This window comes from Toxorhynchites rutilus, chromosome 3 (assembly GCF_029784135.1).
Source record: "Toxorhynchites rutilus septentrionalis strain SRP chromosome 3, ASM2978413v1, whole genome shotgun sequence".
Lineage (NCBI taxonomy): Eukaryota > Metazoa > Arthropoda > Insecta > Diptera > Culicidae > Toxorhynchites > Toxorhynchites rutilus.
This window is the reverse complement of record NC_073746.1, coordinates 137,511,875-137,525,166: the sequence shown is the minus strand read 5'-3', so window position 1 is coordinate 137,525,166 and position 13,292 is coordinate 137,511,875. Positions and strand designations below refer to the sequence as shown.

Here is a 13,292-nt window from a genome sequence, read left to right as displayed (position 1 = left end):
TATAATGTCTAATTTTGGTTTCAACAAATTGCATGAAGCTTAGTATTTATGTTCGACAAATATGGATTTATTTGTTTGCAGCCTACGCACGGCGAAGATATATTGCCGGGATTATGTCAACACTTCCGAAATCGTTCGTCAGGTTTATTTATCGAACCTGCATCTTCGAGAATGACGATAAAAGTGATTTATGAACGCTGAGGGCAATCATGAAAGACACCAGTTCTGAGTGTCTGTTGTTTACAGATTGTCATTAAATGCAATAGTTTCAATGCTTCTGGAGCACGATTTTGGTATGCAATTCCCTAAAAAATGTTAATCCAGAACGTGATTGACTGATGGACGAAGAAGATTTATTAAAGACGTGACAATCGTCTGGGGTTAATTCGAAGATATTTCTCAAAACAATTTATTTGTGGTCATATAATTATAAATAGCAACCAATCAAATCTTTGCGGGAATAATTTTGAATGCTCGAACCGTTCATCAGGTATGGGCAAAATCGCATCGAAATTCGTTCAACAGCACTCATTCACAGATAAAACTCACCCTTCTATTCTCCGTTTATGCCTCACTTTATTCGAGGCAGAAAACATTCACCTATCCTCTTCGCAAAGTTCATTCTCTATTAGAACGGAAAAATACTGTCTCGATTCCGCTCATCTATTCTCAGAAATTTTTGCATTCCCTCATTTGCCTCTCGGAATTACGTTAGATGGTGATAGAATCAAACTGGAATCTTTTGCTTGAGCTAGCGAGTGTATCTGTAAAATCATTCATTTTTCACTCAAATAGCAATCATTGAGCCTCGATCGCGGCAGTAAAATATAGGTAGATAGTTGAAATCGAGTTGTTTCCTGTGCACTATTGCAATGACATTTTTTTTTGTTTCTAGTATGAAACGATCTGAGCCAACGCAAAAGACCATATTAACACTTTAAGGACCGGGAAGAAATACGCCTGGGACCGCACGTTTTGGATCCTGTGAAGTTGGTTGCAAGTTTTTCAGAGGCTTTGAACCTTGCAGTCCATTCGTCCGTATGTGTGAAGTGTGCGGATGAAAGTTTTTGTTGCGTGCAAATTTCTGTTCAACGTCTTGCTGGATTTAATAAATAATGAATTATTCAAGTTGAAATAAATTGATCAATTAACCTTTAAAATCATGCTCAAGTAACAAACTTCAAAATCATGCTCATTAGAAAGAGAATAGAATCATTCATCTTTTCACATAATTCATTTTTTTCTTGATCGTGACAGAGAAAAGTTATAGACTGAAACGTGAAACGTGGGTCAATATAGGAAAATATACAGAATTTTGAAAATCAAAAAAAGTTGTTCGAATAGAGTTATCGAAGTTATTCGATACAGAAATATTTCACCTATCATCCAGCCACAATTTGATTGATTGGGAAAGGGTCTGAGAAAAGTTATAGGCCACGTTGTATGGGAGGCAATCAACCGCAAGTAATGAGTTTTATACCTTACTAACCATAAAATTAGGAAGTTGTTTATATATGGTTATAAAAATATAGTTAAGAATTCGGCTCCTTAAAACTTATGTAACCGAAAACACATTCTCGAGATAGTACTTATTCGATAAAGAATATTTCTATTTATCTTTAGCCAAATTTTCATTGGTACAACTTTTATGGGTGAAATGAATTAATTTAAAGAAAATTGAAAAAAGTTATTTGAAAGGACCCAAAACACATTTTCGAGATAGTACTCATTCGATAAAGGATATTTTTATTTATCTTTAGCCAAATTTTCATTGGTCCGAAAAGGGTATGAGAAAAGCTATTGGCCAAAACGTTCACCAGGTGTACGGTGGAAACGGTGTGGCTGGGAAAGGAAGTAAAAAGTAAAAAGGAAGTAAAAATTTCTATTGTATAGAAATTTTGACTATTTTTCGAATCCCCATCCATAGGATATATGGTGAAAAAGGTACCTTTCAATTTTTAGCACGCCATTATCAATAGCTTTGAGATAAAACATTGAAAAAAAAAATACTGAAAGTGCGTCTTACTATGATATATCGAGAAAAATAATCAAAAAATAAATTCCTAAAAAATTGAAGTACTAAAAAAATCTTGAAACATTGAATTTTTTTAGTGTTTAAGGATTCAGTACTACTACAATTCGTATTTAAATGTGTTCCTACGCCTTTTATAGATATGTGTGATCAGATAATGATAATATGATTCTCGTATATGGTTCACTATGAGAGTTATAGTGAAAAAAAGGGTTTTTCTTTTTTTCCCATTCTCAATAGGCTTGGAAATATAAATTTGAGAAAATACTCAAAGTACATCTTCTATGGTGTACCGCGACAAATTATAACTATCCTCTGCATAAAAAAATCTGGGTGTAAAGAACTTATTAGAGTTTTCAAAATTGTTTTTCGATGATTATTTATAGAACTATTAATTATCAAATACGAATTCGAAATTTTTCGTTCATACAATAATATCTCAGTACTGAATGGTCCACAACAACGGTATAGAAATCAAATGAAAGATAGTTGATAACGTTAATTAGATTTGCTGTGTATTTAGCCCTTGAAGATCAATTTAAAAACTTAATCAAAGGGAAAAAACGTGCTTATTGGCGAAATTTCGTGGGAGGTTTGTCACGAGAAACGTCAATGAAAAAAATATGGAAAGTGGCTCGAAACATGAGAAATCGCTCTTCAACGAATGAAAGCGAAGAATATTCACATCGATGGATTTTTAATTTTGCACGGAAGGTTTGTCCTGATTCCGCTCCTGTGCAAAAAATTGTTCGAGATATACCACAAGATAGGTGCGATCTTGGTTCTGAGTTTTCGATGGTAGAATTCTCTCTTGCTCTGCTTTCATGTAACAATTCTGCTCCGGGATCGGATAGAATTAAGTTCAACTTGCTGAAAAACCTCCCTGATGTGGCGAAACATCGCTTGTTGAATTTATTCAATCGGTTTCTGGAGAATAACATTGTTCCAGATGATTGGAGACAAGTACGAGTTATAGCTATTCAAAAACCCGGAAAACCCGCGTCTGACTTCAATTCGTACCGCCCAATAGCAATGCTGTCTTGTATACGGAAATTGTTGGAGAAAATTATCTTGTTTCGCCTTGATCGATGGGTTGAAACGAATGGCCTACTCTCAGATACACAATATGGGTTCCGCAGGGGCAAGGGGACGAATGATTGTCTTGCGTTGCTTTCTTCAGAAATTCAAATGGCTTACGCCGAAAAAAAACAAATGGCTCCAGTATTCTTGGACATAAAGGGGGCTTTCGATTCTGTTTCAATAGAGGTTTTGTAGGACAAATTACACTCTCGGGGTCTGTCGCCTCTATTGAATAATATGTTATATAACTTGCTTTGTGAGAAACATTTGAACTTTTCTCACGGAGATTCGGCAGTAAGTCGGGTCTCTTACATGGGCCTCCCCCAGGGCTCATGTTTAAGCCCCCTTTTGTACAACTTCTATGTAAGCGACATCGACAATTGCCTTACACAAAATTGCAGCCTAAGACAACTTGCAGATGATGGAGTGGTGTCTGTCGTAGGATCAAACGAATCCGACCTGCAAGGACCCTTACAAGATACTTTGAACAATTTTTCAACCTGGGCCATTGGGCTAGGGATCGAATTCTCCACGGAGAAAACAGAGATGGTGGTTTTTTCTAGGAAGCATAGACCAGCAAAACCAAAGCTTCAACTTTTGGGTAAACCGATCACTCATGCTATGTCATTCAAGTATCTTGGGGTCTGGTTCGACTCCAAATGTACTTGGGGGGCCCATATTAGGTATCTGAGTAAAAAATGCCAACAAAGAATAAACTTTCTCCGTACAATTACCGGCACCTGGTGGGGAGCCCATCCCGAAGATCTTATAATGTTGTATCGAACAACTATTCTCTCAGTGATAGAGTATGGCAGTTTCTGTTTTCAATCAGCTGCTAAAACACACCTCATTAAACTCGAGCAAATTCAGTATCTTTGTCTCCGTATCGCATTGGGATGTATGCCCTCAACGCATACCATGAGCCTCGAGGTTTTGGCAGGCGTACTCCCACTAAAAGATCGCTTCAATTTATTATCTCTTCGGTTCTTCATCCGGTGTAAGGTTATGAACCCATTGGTGATCGGAAATTTTGAGCAGCTGATCGAGCTAAATTTTCACTCCGGATTCATGAGTTCATATAATGAATTCATCTCCATGCAGGTTGATCCTTCTTCGTATATTCCCAACCGTGTTTGTTTCCTTGACTTCGTCTGATTCCTCTGTGCATTTTGATCTGTCCATGAAGCAAGATATCCATGGATATTCAGATTACCAACGATCGAGGATCGCTCCAACGATCTTCTATGAAAAGTATGGGGGTATCAATTGTGATAATATGTACTTTACTGATGGGTCCACTATAAACGAGTCCACAGGATTTGGAGTGTTCAACGAATTTTTTAGCACCTCACACAGTCTTCAGAATCCTTGCTCAGTGTATATTGCTGAATTGGCAGCAATTCATTGGGCGCTGGACAGCGTCGCCTCACGACCTGTTGAACACTATTACATTGTAACGGATAGTCTTAGCTCTGTCGAAGCTATCCGTTCAGTGAGGCCGGAAAAGCACTCGCCGTACTTCCTTGAGAGAATACGAGAAATTTTGAGTGCTTTATCCAGACGCTGTTATGTCATTACCTTTATCTGGGTTCCTTCACATTGCTCCATTCCGGGTAATGAGAGGGCTGACTCATTAGCAAAGGTAGGTGCAATTGAAGGCGATATTTATCAGCGTCAAATCGCCTTCAATGAATTTTATTCTTTAGTCCGCAAAAATACCATCGCTAACAGGCAACGCAAGTGGAATGAAGATGAATTGGGCCGGTGGTTTCACTCGATTATCCCTAAGGTTAGCCTCAAACCATGGTTCAAAAGTCTGGACTTGAGTCGGGACTTTATTCGCACCTTCTCCCGACTCATGTCCAATCACTGTTCGTTAGACGCGCTACTCTTTCGTTTCAATCTGGCCGGCAGCAATATCTGCATTTGTGGCCGAGGTTACCACGACATCGAACACGTTGTTTGGGCGTGTGAGGTGTATCTTGTTGCCAGATCGAATTTAGAAAACTCCCTTCGGGTTAGAGGAAGGCAGCCCAATGTGCCGGTGAGAGATGTGTTGGCTCGGTTAGACCTTGATTACATGTCCCATATATATGTTTTCCTTAAGGTGAAGGTGGAAGCTAGCCACAAATGGCTGCTACAATGGCGCTCATTTCTTTCATCTCCCTCCCTCACCCCTCGCCAGAAAATCAATAATTTTGCGAAACAGTGTGAAGAAAATGATCGTTTTTGCACACTTCCCATCAAGTAATATCAACCAAACTTTAATCGATTACTCACAAGATATTAAATTTTCATCTGCTTTCGCACCGTATAGTGAAGAACGTCGGAAAACTCGAGCTAGTGCTCTGAAAGTTAAATTTTCGTTTTTCAATCTTCAGCAATGGTTTTGTTTGTATTGGTGGAAGCATCGTTATTTTTTCGACACTGATGCCAAACAACATCATCGAAACAGCTATAAAAACCACTCAATAAAATGTTATTCCGGAGTCATAGCGTCCCATGTCATAAAAATCAATAGAATAAAATTGTGTTGATATCAATACAATTATTATTTTTACGTTTAATGGGTCTATAATGTAAGTTTTAGCAACTTTAACATTGGGTAAGAAAATTGTATTGCAGAGCTCGGATCACTGCCACGGCTGCCTATGCTTTCAAAAACAGTAAACGGAAAAGTATTAAATTCAATCTAAATGCCTCGGCCAACGAAGAGAAGGGTTAAGGCTTTCCAACGTGAATATGTGAAAACAATACGATCAACGAAGGAAAATATTAAGGATTTATCAACATCGAGTTTCTATGCGGAAGAACTTGTTAATACCAAAAGAGCCCCAATTCGCATGTGTTATAAATTTGCTCATGTTACGCTCGCGTATAATCAGAATCATATGCAAATGCACCTTCTATATATATTTATATTAGCAATTGTTCATCGGAACATATCGTTCATACATTTTACTTTAGTATTGAATTGTTATTTGTTTTTTTTTTTCAAATGTATTCAAAGACTCGTGTCAATGAAGCGCCACACAGTCTGATAAGTGAATTGATCTATTTACGTGTGCTTTGCTCTTCTCTCACAAACACTATTACCCCATTTTTACACGAGGGTTTACCTATACTACTACAATGGCTAGCTTCCACCTTCACCTTAAAGCTATAGATCTTCGTGTGTGATTGTCCCTACATCCTTATACCCTCCTTTCCTTCCTTTGCGGGTAATTCGTCCCCTTGCTATAAATAGTAGAATAAGTTGAAATGTAAATACACTATAGATATACGAATAGATTTAAGAAATGAGTGTTCATCAACATTGTTACAATTTCCTTATATCCCATCCATCTCCTAAAAATATGTCACCCTCCTAAACTCGAGTACACCGCGAGTAATCGGTTTTCCACCTTACTAACCATAGATCTAAGAAAATTGTTTTTATATATATAGTTTTAAAATTATATTTAAGAATTCGGCTCCTTTAAACTTAAGTAACTGAGCCTGTAAAAATAAACGAATTAAAAAAAAAAAAATTGGATTTGCTATCTTTGAAAAAAACAGAAAGAAATCGATTTCTCATTTCTTCCCGGTATTATTATCCGCTGCAAATACATACATCGAAATACAAATTTCTCTGTTCAATATTCCGTGTAAATCCATGTAAATTTTGCTTGAAAGAGATTTATACCCCATCTTCATGCGCTTTCAAGATTTGGAAGCATTTCAAAAAGTGTGCAAAGTGTTAACGCAAGCTGCTGAATGCTGACAAGGAAAAGAGTACCGTTCTGAATCATATTTCGGACAACATCATATTTTGGACACTTTGTTCTAACATCTTGAAATGCTCCATGGACTGATGATATAACTATAAATTTAATATCACAATTGCTTCTTTAGAGTGATCCCTTGGTTTCATTATCACTTTATTTGAGAATAACATTTGAATTATCACATAGTAGGAAAAAAATCAACAGCACCACTCATTATCGTTTGTGCTTGACGTTTGTTTTGCGTGAGCACGTAGAATTTACCCGTTCATAAATACTTAAATTTCTCCCGTGTTCCATCAGTTCTCATCATCGTTAACAGTTTACTGTGATTGCTTGGTAAGTGTTTCGCAGTTGACTATAAAATATAATCAAGTGTAATGTAATTTTCGTCCATAAAATTACAAAATAAAGTGTCCGAAATTTGAATTCAATTTGTCCGAAATTTGATTTAGTGTCCGAAGTTTGATTCTTATTCGCTTCATTTGAAAAGTATTTCATTCGATGATTTTATTATAAAAATATCTACCAAATAATACCTGTGCATAAAGTTTAGATCTGTTTTCTGCATCATATGCCTTAAGCGTCCGAAATGTAAAATGAAAACATAAACACAGAACATGTAAGAAAAATGAAAGATTCCGAATGCTTATAACTCGAACATTTCTTACTGTATCGGAAAGATGTTTGCATGAATTGATAGGGAATGTTTCTACGCATCTATCGCAATTTATAAAATGTTATTTTTGATTAGATAAACAATTGAATAACTGTAAAATGTTAAGCGTTATCTAAATGCCATAACTGCCCCATTTTGATTGGCCCGATTTACGGTTTCCCCAACACAGCCAAGCCAAAGCCAAGCAGCCGTGGGGAAAACGTCATTGCAAATACATGAAAGTATGGGGGCTTTTGTTCTCACCAAAATGTGTTCTCTAACACAGACATCAAGACCAAGCAGCGTTGGAGAAATCTGCATTGCAAATACATGAAACTCGGGTGTATTTTTGTTCCGACTGAAACGTATTTCCCTAACACAGACTTCAAAACCAAGGTGTCGGGGGAAAATTTTTTGCACTCCGAAAAGTGTTTTCCTAACACGGATTATAAAAGCGGGTACGAACACAACGCTTTGGCTCGGTTATTCAAGATTGCATTGAAAGATATGTAACCTTTTTCAAAGCTTACAAGCTGAGATCAATTGCTTGGTGATAGTTTTGATACCAATGAAATACAAAATATTGTTTGTAATATAAATAAGCGCACAAGAAATAATTGAAACTATGAAACAAATTAAATAAAAGACAAACAGAAACGAATTTCGCAAATCAAATTCAAATTGAATTCAAATTTCTGGCAACCCACTATGAGTTTCGTCGTCACGCAACGTATTCCAAAAAACAAGGAAACTTGCAGCACGGCAAAAAGTATTGATGTGTCGTTAAGTGAGACGGAACTCATTTCGGTTAGCCAATCAGGAGGAAACACAGTGTAGAGTTATTTGAATATTCGAACCTAGCTAGCGCAGGGATAACAGGCTAATTTCACTGCTCAAATCTCTGCTAAATTCATCAGTTGAAGCCGAGTTATTTTCCGACCGTAAATGCAAGGTGTCGCGAGTGAACAAAACCCAGATAATTCCTCTCGGAGTGCACATACCGCTATCCAGGTCGCATAAGGTCGTCCACCAACATACAACCATCACCATCATCTAATCTTCCGACCAGAGTCGGAATTATAAACCGTGGCAGCCGAAGACGTCCATCCTGCCAGTTGGGAACCGGAAAACGTAGCGCATCAAATCTTTGAAAGCCGGCACAGCCGCCGATAATAACCACGTGGTGACGGTATCACAACAGCGACGGAAGCAGATATGAGCAGAGCGAGTGAGTCCGTTTAGAGCTTTTTGATAAATAAATTGTCATTGGATTCTGGAATAAAGTGTTATTTGATTCGTTTTTATACATTTTGCTTGCGATATTTTCTTGTGTGCACCATAGAAATTGATTTCAGCTTGATTACCTCCAGCATAAAGAAGCGACATGTGAGTTTCCACTAGCGCGTTTTGGTCGACTGAGAATAATTGAGTGAGAGTTAGCTTGGCTGGCTTAAGAAGTCATCCGCATCGGAGACGAGTGGAAGTCTTCAGGAGTTACAGATATGCCTTCATATCCTCTGCTCACTGAATTTTCACGCATACCATTCGATGACTAGGCAAAAAGTTGATAACTATTTGCTGCTATAACGCGATAACGCATATTGATTAAACAATATGCGTTCGACGTACATGTCAAAATCTAAACTGAGTGCCTGAAGTTCATCAAACCAATTTGCGATTCGAAAAGTACGAACACTTGAGAGATGCAGACTTCAGAGGGAAATGTAAAATAAAATAATCGTTTAATAATTCTTCCGTTCACATATTTTGTCCTAGGCATCATACCAAATGTTAAAGACCTGAAATTAAATTTACTTGTAACGAAGAACATAATCTATCACAATGCATAAATTGATCTTACTTGGCATTTATTTAATTATATATTGAATTCATATTGAATTCAATTAAATTCAATTGTTTCATTCAACCAACAATTTTATCAATACAAACAAATGATTGCCAAGCTAAGGTAGTGCCACGTCAACCTTGCGGTTATATCATAGATATAATCCACCCATTTTTTCCATCAAAAAGCAATGCTTTATCAATACACGAAATTCGGATTTTTCCATTTTTTTCACAATAACAAAAGTTGCTTCACTCTCAATGCTGTAACACACGGACCAATCGACCGATTGCCGTCAAATTTTGACTCGTATCCATTGAAAGATGGTGCTTTGTGATAGTCAAGTAGCTTTTTCCAAGAAGCGTCATCTAAACGTCAACCTTATGAACTTTTCAGCCAAACTAGCCGATATAAATAGTCCAAAAATATCGTTTATTTTTTACCTAATGTTTTTCTTTCACCTTTATTTAGTTTAATAATGAATTTAATTTTTATGAATTCGTAAATGGAATATATGAAAAAAGCGAAATTTCAAAAAATCCAACTGAAGGCTGCTTTGAAGCTTTTCTTCAACCAAATTTGTAATTGCACTTTAGCTGCACCCTACTGGAAATTAGCATTCAGAACATATAGATTGAAAAACGTCTTGCGAGTAATCATCAATCTATACAATCAGGTGGCCGTTAATAAGCATGAAATTTAAGTTGATAAAAAATCGCTCTCACCAATAACCATACAAAACCCATCAACACCAGTGGATGAGAGCATCGGTTACCAGAGCTCATGGGGTTAAACGTTTTTCCGGCAAAACCGGCACCGCACAAACACTGTGTTGACAAAGTGGTGCCGTGCTGAAGAGTGGTGCAATCTTCTGGAAAGAAGTCCTCATCGTGTTGTGTTCTGCGATACGATAAAGTTTTAATAAATTTATTTAGCAATTAGTGTCATCAAAGCAAAGTGGAACCCTCATCTGTGAACCCCAACAACATCTTGGGGTGGATTAGGTTCAATTCATCCACACTTTTACATGAGTGTTTCCCCACACATACACACATCCACATGAACACCCGCTGCTACTTAATTGCTGCACCATTAAGCGATCATATTATAACGAGCTGTCTCCTAGTTGGTTCCACTGGATGGGGTGAAATGGAACGAGTTAAGACTTAATTCTTCCTGGATGTGTCGGGATTCTTCCGAAGAGATAATTAGCGATACTTGCCTTGGGAGTTAGGAAACTTTAGCACCCATCAGGATAATTTCCGTCGGTGAAGAATGTGAAAATCGAATCTGCGTTTAAGCTTTCTACCGGTCGTTACAAAATCGGAAATATCTACACCCAACAGACACTCCAAACAGTCGATAGCCAAACTTCGGGTTCTACGCAATTTCACACCAGTTATCAATTATTTCATAATCTCCTCCCGACGGTGCGCAAATTATTTTTTTTAAACTTCCTTCCATTAGCCGAGCCGTGGGAATAATTACATTCAATTAGTCACAGAACTTCTTCAAACATTGCCTCCATGAGAGCAGTAAAATCAGCGTAAGCGGAAGCACGGAAAAACCGAAAAACACCGCGAGCAAAAAAGTGACACATGATTTAAGTGGATGAATCCAGCCCTTCGGGACCCCATATCGGGAGTGGGAGGGCGTGTTAGCGAAATTTGCTACACGATGACAGGTAGCAAAATGCAAATTAGCTCCGTATAAGAAGACAGCTGCAAAATATTTGCTCGCCAGTAGCGATTCGAGTCGAGGGCGTGGGTGGCGGGAGACTGGAAACTTGTTGAGCCATAGCACAGTCAATGTGGAATCATCAGTCAGCTCGGGAAAACAGATTTATTGCCTTCTTTCGAGATGCTTATCCCGGGTACTCGGTGGAGGGAGCGAAGGGAGCACGGGAGCAAGGCAAACAAACACACAACCCAAATCAGGCTTTGAATAATTTCGGGTTCTGCTGATGGGAACTGTTCGCACAAATTGTATTCGTACGTGTACGCGTGTGCAAGGGGGAAAATGTTTGGAGTTGTCCAGTTAGCGATACGAATCGGGCATAATTTCCGTGCATATTTGCGTCAATCAAGGATTACTGCCCCCTCTACCCGGGATAAGCAATGATACGTTTAGCGTTTGAAAAGCATCCAAAGGGACGCCGAGCGGAAAGAGGTTTTATGTAAATACCGTTGTTATTCAACGCGTATTTCGAGAATCCATAACACGGTTTGACTCTTTGGGAGGATCTTCCTAGGAGAACAATATCAATATTTAACAGGAAAAACGAGGGTTGCATTATTTATACTTTTTCAAGAATCTATGGAATCAGGAATTCACAAACGACCTTACGGAAAGGGTTGAATAATAATACCAGTGGGATCATTAGCGGCTTGCTGATTGTATCATGGTTTCCACGGAGCTAATAAAGAAAGATGGGGTTCGCTTTTATTGTGAAAAAATAAATATGTAAATTTTAGGTGAATTGATATTTTACCTCGCGGGAAAAATTATATCTTACTTAGCATCGAAACAAAGAGAACATCTATTCAAATGATTGTAAAGGACGAATTGGTATTTATTTGTTTTCATGACATAAGTAGCATTACACAGAAACGATCGAAAAATCGATAAATTTGATGCATTCTGAACATTTCAATATCTAATTTACAGTAACAGACAAAACAATAAGATCATCACTTATTGAAACAAATAATATTTATTCATCTCGACAGATTAGTTAAAAATAAAAATGTTATAGAAGTATTTGACAGAAGAAGCCCTTCCAACAATTTTAGGTACAAAATCGAATGACAAAAATTAAGACCGCTTATTGTTTCATTCAGTCAAATGTTTCCTTGAACTTTAACGATAAACAAATGTTTATGTATGTATGGTACAACCATTGTTCCCGATCACTTCACACATTTCATCGGCACGATCGGCACTGCACGAAGTCGTGACATATACTTACAGGAATATCATACCATGTGACCCGGATTTTGCTCCACAGTTCCTCTTCATTCCTTGATTTCACAGGGTGTTTGCTTATGATCATTCTCTTGCATGCCAGTTCATGTCTTCATGTTTTAGTGTGTTTTTTTGTTTTTGTGTCATTTCGTATTTCGTATGTGGCAGCACAACCTTTTTTTTTAGAAATTTTATCTTCATCCAGAAAATTGGACTAACTTTAAGAGAGACATCCTCAGAACATAGTATTGTATTGAGGAATTTTTGATTGTACGTTTCTGATCATTTTCGGGGCTAACCTAATCAAAATGATTTACCAAGTTATTACCAATGAACTGCCTCACTTACCTGTGAGTCTTAGGGAATCTTTCATTCAAATGCGCTTTTCTTCATTCGGAAAGTTTCCTGTGGCACAAGATTCCACCCAATTTTCTGTGTTCTTAGGCATTCCAGGCCACCAAATTCATTGTCTCAGAATGCTTTTGAGTTTTGCTGCTGAAGGATGTCCGATGTAGGCTACCTCCAAAAGCAAAAAGTATAAGAAGTACTCCTTCGCCCAAACCGCTCCAAGGGTTGTGGTGAACGATTTGTAAGCAAAGCTCAAAATTCTCGTCGAACTATTCTTGTCTTCCTGTAGTAGGACACTGCGAAGTTCTGCACACGTTGGCTGATGTATGACGTCTAACCTTAGAAACTTCGCCATTCTGATACGATTGTGGGTTCACGAAAACTACGAATGATCATTATCTTTTCTTCGTCCACGGAAATTCCATCTTTGTCGAGCTTCGACCAAGAAATTTAATTGCAATTCAAACTCACTTTTCTTGGTATTCAACGTCAGGTTTGTGCAAGACACAAATAACGGTTTCCCGTGAACTCTCCAGGGTCTTTGCGAAGACTACGATGACATCTATGTCAACGATGATGTTCTCTACACCTTCGAGTATC

At 37.8% G+C, this 13,292-nt stretch overlaps 1 protein-coding gene across 2 annotated transcripts in view; it reads right to left on the bottom strand.

Annotated features, from left to right (window-relative positions):
- Positions 1-13,292, bottom strand: part of LOC129780282 (neural cell adhesion molecule 1-like) — an 876,690-nt gene that overhangs the window by 278,243 nt on the left and 585,155 nt on the right. The window lies entirely within an intron of this gene.